Source organism: Mchenga conophoros, linkage group LG20, assembly GCF_057382185.1.
Source record: "Mchenga conophoros isolate Kocher_MC1m ecotype Shallow Benthic linkage group LG20, M_conophoros_male_GT1.1, whole genome shotgun sequence".
NCBI lineage: Eukaryota > Metazoa > Chordata > Actinopteri > Cichliformes > Cichlidae > Mchenga > Mchenga conophoros.
In genome coordinates, this window is record NC_140545.1 from 26,731,020 (window position 1) to 26,737,805 (window position 6,786).

A 6,786-nucleotide genomic window follows, 5' to 3' on the forward strand; every position below is an offset into this window, starting at 1 on the left:
AATAATTTTTCTTCCCATTTAATTTTTCTTTATTCTTTTGTTGTTCATTTGGTTCAGGGCAAAGCTTTGATATCAGGTTCAGACTGCAGAAAACTCTGCAGACAGATGTATTGTCAGTGAAAATTAGACACATTTAGACTAAACCTTCTGTCAAAGTTCACTTGTATTTTTCTGTCTGAGCTGAATCTTTTGTCTTGTCAAAGTCTTTACCTTTCCTGACCTCTTTCTCTAACACATCCACGGGTTACACTTGCAGGTACGAAAACCAGCTGCTGATCTCCAGACACTCTAATGAACAGGTGTGTACATCATACACATATGTTACACAAAAAAAGTTATCGTGCATCTCTTGTACTCTTCTTGGACCTTCTTTGTTTGGTGAGGGCTGCTGATCATTTATTTATGTGGTGTTATCTTATTCTTCTTTAACAGATCTCCTCACACACGCTCCTGATAAAAACCCCAATAATCTCAAGACATTTATATAGTTTTCAGCAGACAGTAGTGTTCATCAGTTGGGCTTTGCACCTAGAGTCAACTTTCATTCGTCAAGCATAACCACAGATCCCAAACAGCTGGGTAAATCTTGATCCCCTGTTGTGGGACAACAGACAGAAGCCAGAGGGCTTTCTGTGGGCCCCATAAGGTGCTCCACCTGAGAGACCCCCCCCCCCCCCCCCGCCACTGCCTCTGGAGACATCAGTCACATTACAATCAAATCACTGAAGGTCTCTGCTGCCACTTTGGTTTCTACTGCAGTAAGAGTGCACAGTGCTGAGCTCTGAGCAGATGGCACAGGTGTAACGTAACAGGTTGCGTTCTGTTTCGTTCTTATCCATGTAACCTTTCTTACTTATTGGGGGTTTCCCATTTGCACTCTCACAAACATGTTGCCCCATCCCTCCCCCTTTTTGGCATGACCTGCTAAAAGACACACAACTCATCAGCCCAGAAGTAACACCTGATATAAAATGTGGGAATTAGGTAGGAAGACAAGGGGGGAGGAGGCAGAGGAGATAAAACATACTAGTTAAGTAATTACCCACAGACTCCCACTGTTTTTGGCATAGCTTTGCTTGGCTGAAGCTGCTTGGATAAAACAGCATGATTCTTCACACTTCAACAGGTGTGGAGAGAAGAAAGAAGGAAAAAGAACGAACGATGAAAAGAAAGGAGAGAAAAAAAAGAAAAAGGGAACATGAGCACCTGTTTTGGACTCCCGTGCCTTCCCTCTGCAGGCTGGGGCTCGCTCTGCCCCGCCCTTAACAACACATTTACGTCTCAGTGCCTGCTCAGCAATGTGAAGTAATGCCGGGGTCAATTTTCAAGGGGTTAGAGGAAAACACAAATGGGAAAATAGTCAAGTAAGACCGGCAATTATGGTCAGTAATCACCAATGTTGAGGCAGTACACAAAACAGCAGACTTCATTCTGTTGAGCAGCCTAATGGTGAGGCAACGTGAACAGGGGAGAAGACAAACGGCAAACTGCAGGTTTGTTTTATTTTAGCTTGAAAACCAAACAGGTGCATTTTGTGGCTCTGAAAAAGGTTCAACCATCTGCAGGTGAAAAAAGAGTGATCTGTGCACACACTGCAGGTGTGATAACACTGCCATACTTACCATTGTGCTCTCATCAGCAAATGATTTCACTTTCTATATGACTGGTTTGGAACATGTTTGTGTCAAAAGATATGAGAAAAAGCCTTTTACTTTAAACTGGCAGCACAAAAGAGAAAAAAATGATTTGAGTTTTTTATACTTTTTATTTCTAATGCTTGTTAACCATGCATACTCCATGTGTTCAAGTCCAATGATGGCCAAAATGCTGATGAAAAACAAATTAGAAGATGGTGATTATTGATTGCAGTGACACATACAGCAGCTTACAGACAACAAATACAACTAAATGGGCGATACGAGAATGCGATACGAGAATGCGATACTTCGGATGGCGCCGCCACGGGGAGCAGGTGCTACTTTAGCTGTTTGGAAATGATTCTAACATCCTGCTTCACACCCAAACATATGCAACCCGGTCATGTGATCTAACCACTGCAAACTATGGAGGGTCTTTGCAGCTCAAATCTAACAACACAGACACCCACAGCTACACACAATAACAGCATAGTTTAGGAGCTCACTGAGGCTCATTAACCTCCTGGCGGGGGGTGTGGGGGTCAGGGGCATCAAAGTGGCAGGATCACCGCAGACTCACCCAGCAATCCTACCATGGGGGTCTGGAGCCGCAGCGTCTCACCCCCTAATGAGAGGCCATGACATGCACACATCCTCGCACAGTTTGACCCCTCACGACCAGCTGGAAAAGAGAGTCTGACATGTCTGTTCCTACTGCCCTCTCCTCACCCTCCTTCCTCCACTTGCCTCTTTCATTCCTCTGCCAAAAATCCACACATTCCAGACCCAGTGCAGCAGTTCGCCGTCACCAGTGGGCCAGTTACATCTCACCTCCCTAACATACCTCAATCCAGTGGATATCTATCAAACAGGAAGGATTACTTTAACTGGAGTTTTGTTTGCCAAAACTTTGTAAATAAAGTGACTGTTTCATGTGAAGTTGTCAAAAAGTAAAGAAAAATCTTTACATCTTCATAAGAAAAAGTTACTTCTGATTATGTTTTGCATAGTCCTCAGAAATGTCCAGAAATTAAAAGTAATTATTTAGTTATCATTTAATCAAAGAATTGCCAAAACCTTAAAAAATAATCTAAATCTGCCACGAGATGAATTTTTTTAAAAAAAAAATATGTGCTTAAAAATTAACTTAAATTACTTGTTATTAAAAAAAGCTACAGATTATATTTAATGTCTGTACAGTGTTGCTGTTTGTGTGCTAGCCTTTTCACCAATTTAAACTTAAACTGGGCTGAAATTAGTAAAAAAATCAAAGAGAAGCTGAGGGTTATAGATCCACCTTGCAGATGAGCCTCAGAAAAGTTTGCTTTGAGAGATCATCTGCCGTGACTCTAAACGGCTATTACAATGTGTGGATTGAATGTCTTCTCTTAAATTTTTAAAAAATCTGTTTCGGGATTCAACTTCAGCTAAAAAAAACAACAACATTTTTTTCCTTGAGAGGCATCATCAATGAGAGAAGACAAAAACAAAAGAGCAGAACAAAAACAAAATCACACCAATTTATCAATCAGCACAACAACTGATAGTAAACACACTCGGAGGCATGTGGGGGGGGGGATAGGAGGAGGGTGAGTAAGGCAAGAGAAAGGAAAGGGAGGGGAGGGGAGGAGGGCTTTGGAATAGCTTTAAGTCAGAAAGGCAAGTGCAGCAGCAGCAGCAGGGTGAGGGAAGGGTATAGGGTCAAGGGAAGAGGCACCTTGCAACAGCTGGTCTCAATTATACATGGAGTGACTGCTGAGTGTACAGGAGCATGTGTGTGTATGTGTGTGCATGTGTGTAAAGCTGAGGCATCACAGGGGGAGGGCTGAGACCAGTGGCGCCAGGAGGGGTGCAACAGGTCAGAGAGGATGAAGATTATAAAAATACTAGCAGGCAGTTGGCCTTGGTCCTGCCGGTGCACAGTGTGAGTGTGTGTGGCAGATACTCTTTGCCTGCCGCAGTGCCACAGGATGTGGAAGAGTGCCCATGGTGCATCAGGGCGGGTGTTTCTGCATACATCCTGTGAGATAACCTTCCTGGTTGAGTAACAGGGGCTCATCCCTTGTTGTTGTTTTTTAATCAATTACTGTTGCACCAGTTGTTCAGGTAGTTAAAAAAAGAAAAAGATTACAAAAATGATGTTTTAGTCAATCACAGTCAGACCCCAGACTGACTATGACTGAAATGATATTTAGTGAATCAGTAAAGTTTTGAATTCAAATCAATCGTTTACTTTTTTCTGGCACAAAGAACAAAAGTGCTTCTTTCCTACATGAAATACAAATATTTAGAGACATTTAGTCCCCATATTTCTAAAATGTGAAAAACAAACAAACACAGAGTTTTGGTAAGTGTTGTGTATTTTGTATCAAATGATTATTGTTTATATTGAAAGAAGTTCAGCAGCATTTCCTGATCAGCCGCCAAAGATGAGTGTATGATTCCCTCTTGTGTTCAACACAGTTTAATACAAGTGGATGCAGTGAGGATTGAACCGAAAGGTTGTGCAAAGACAAATGGGAGAAACTGTCTGAAATTAGGTTTGCTAAGCTTATAAATATGTTATATTTTTGCTTTTTACTTTTAATAAATTTACAAGAATTTTTTTTCCTCAGTTATTGTCAGACAACTTATTTCATAAACCCTTTTCAGAACTCTTTAATAAACCCAAGTCTTTCTCCATGCTTAACATCTTATTTAGCAGCTGATATTAGTAGCTGTTATTTCATGAGGACTGGGCTTCCTGGTTAAAATCTTACAAAATATTTATTTACCTAAACCAGTTTAATTCTAATAAATATCCACTACAAAGTCATTTACCAAACCCCAGTGACAATAGATTAAACAATAGACTCCACAGTGTATTATTAATAGTTTCCTTCCTGCTATAACTTAAGGCAAAGAGGTATATCTGTACAGATCGATCAGAAGATTACACTGACTGAAACCTAAACTAATCCTGACTCATAAGGTAGATTTATCAGTTTAAATACATCCATTATTGCAGCGGTCCCCAACCCCCGGGCCTCGGACCGGTACCTGTCCGTGAGTCGTTTGGTACCGGGCCGCGAGAGTTGAGGCTCAGGTGTGAAATGTATGATTTTCAGGGTTTTTATCGATTTTCAGCGTTATTTTGTTATCGTTTTTATCGTTAACTCGGTTTTCCTGGGTCTTTTCACGTGTGTTATGAATAAATCTTCTTTTTTTGGTACCGGTACTACTTTTATTTTGTTGTATTTATCCGCAACACCTTAAAAGGCCGGTCCGTGAAAATATTGTCGGGCATAAACCGGTCCGTGGCGCAAAAAAGGTTGGGGACCGCTGCATTATTGGCACTAACTGTACCATAGCAAACAAAAATTATTTAAGAAACAAAACAACTGATCACATTCCAAAATTATCATATGAAGAACAAAATGTCAATCTAAAGAGATAAAAAAGAAAGACAGAAGATTTTGAACTTCATATTTGACAGCACGCAAAGAAAGACTTTTCATGATTGATTCATTCTTTTGCAGATATATTTTTCCTCAATAATAAATCAGTCACTTTGTTTTAGAATATAATGAATACCTCAATTCATTCACGTCTCTATTTCGATTACTCTCAACAGCAGATGGGTCCATAAACAACCCACCAGATGGCGCTATAATACTTCTCTTCTTTTTAAAGAGAATCTTTCACAGAAACTAATGACACGTCAAAACAACTACTTTAATCTGGCACCGCAAAAATATTAATAAGCAGGGAAATAATTTTCAGATTCATTATTTTAAAAAGAATTCTTATTAAAACAGCTGAAACATGACTACTATAAATACAACAATAAACCTGGAACATTCTTTGTTACATCAGTGAAAAACTTTTGTTACATCAAAAAACCTTTGGATAACTCAGACGATGAACCATTCTTAAATTTGGGTCAAAACAGTCAATCCCATCTGCTTAAAGGCGGATAATCTTAGATTATCATGTGATTTATAGAAGACGGGTTCATCTTGAAGCCGCAAATATCACAACCCATGATGTGCTGCCGACCCTGAGGCCACCACAAAGACCATATGACTGCAATATTATTGGCTGTGTAATCAAAACAGTCAGTGACCCGTTACTGAATGCACGAGTCAAGCACTTTTCTTCTTCTATTTTTACTATTATTCTTCGGAGGACCATGGACGGGATATGATCCGCTATCAGAAAGAAATAAAACGACTCAGTGGATTAAAAAAAAACTAAAACAACCCACACTATAACATTAAATGTACATTTTTGACAAGACTGAGATAAACTTTGCAAAAAATGCATTTAAAACGTTTGTAAATACATTTTAGAACTATGTGCCAATAATTTTCAAGAATCATGTTTAAACTTGGAGCCTATCCCAGCTGTCATAGGGCGACGGTACACCCTGGACAGGTCGCCAGTCTGTCGCAGGGCCAACACACAGGGACAAACAACCATTCACACTCACATTCATTCGCACATTCACACCTAGTGACAATTTGGATTAATCAATTAACCTATCCCCACAAGCTGCATGTCTTTGGACGGTGGAAGGAAGCCGGAGTACCCGGAGGGAACCCACGCAAACACGGGGAGAACATGCAAACTCCACACAGAAAGACCCCAGCCTGATGTTGGAATTGAACTCAGGACCTTCTTGCTGTGTGGCAACAGTGCTAACCACCGTGCCACCGTGCTGCCGTGTTTAAAAGACTTTTTTTTTTTTTTTTAATTATTGTGAGATAGGCAGATATGACAGCAAACAAAACCTAGTTTAGTTATGGGAACATTAGACTTCCTTAAACATTTATTCTGCTTTTATTGGTAAATATTAACTTGTTACTCTTGGCTTAAAATGTTTTGCAGTTTGGGCTAATTTTTTTTTTTTTTTTTTTTTTTAAAAACATCTGACATTTACATATATATTGCAAAACAATTTTTGCCACATCCACAACTCAGAGCTCAATTCAATACAATATAAAGCTTCTATGTGTATGGAAATATAATTATTATTTCTTTAATTTTAGTCAATAAACGGGTGTGGATAGAGAGAGAAGTTGAACCCAGGTGCTGCACTCCAGCCATCTGACATGTGATTTGCATGCTCATACACTGAGCTGGATCCATCACACCACAAAATTGCCAT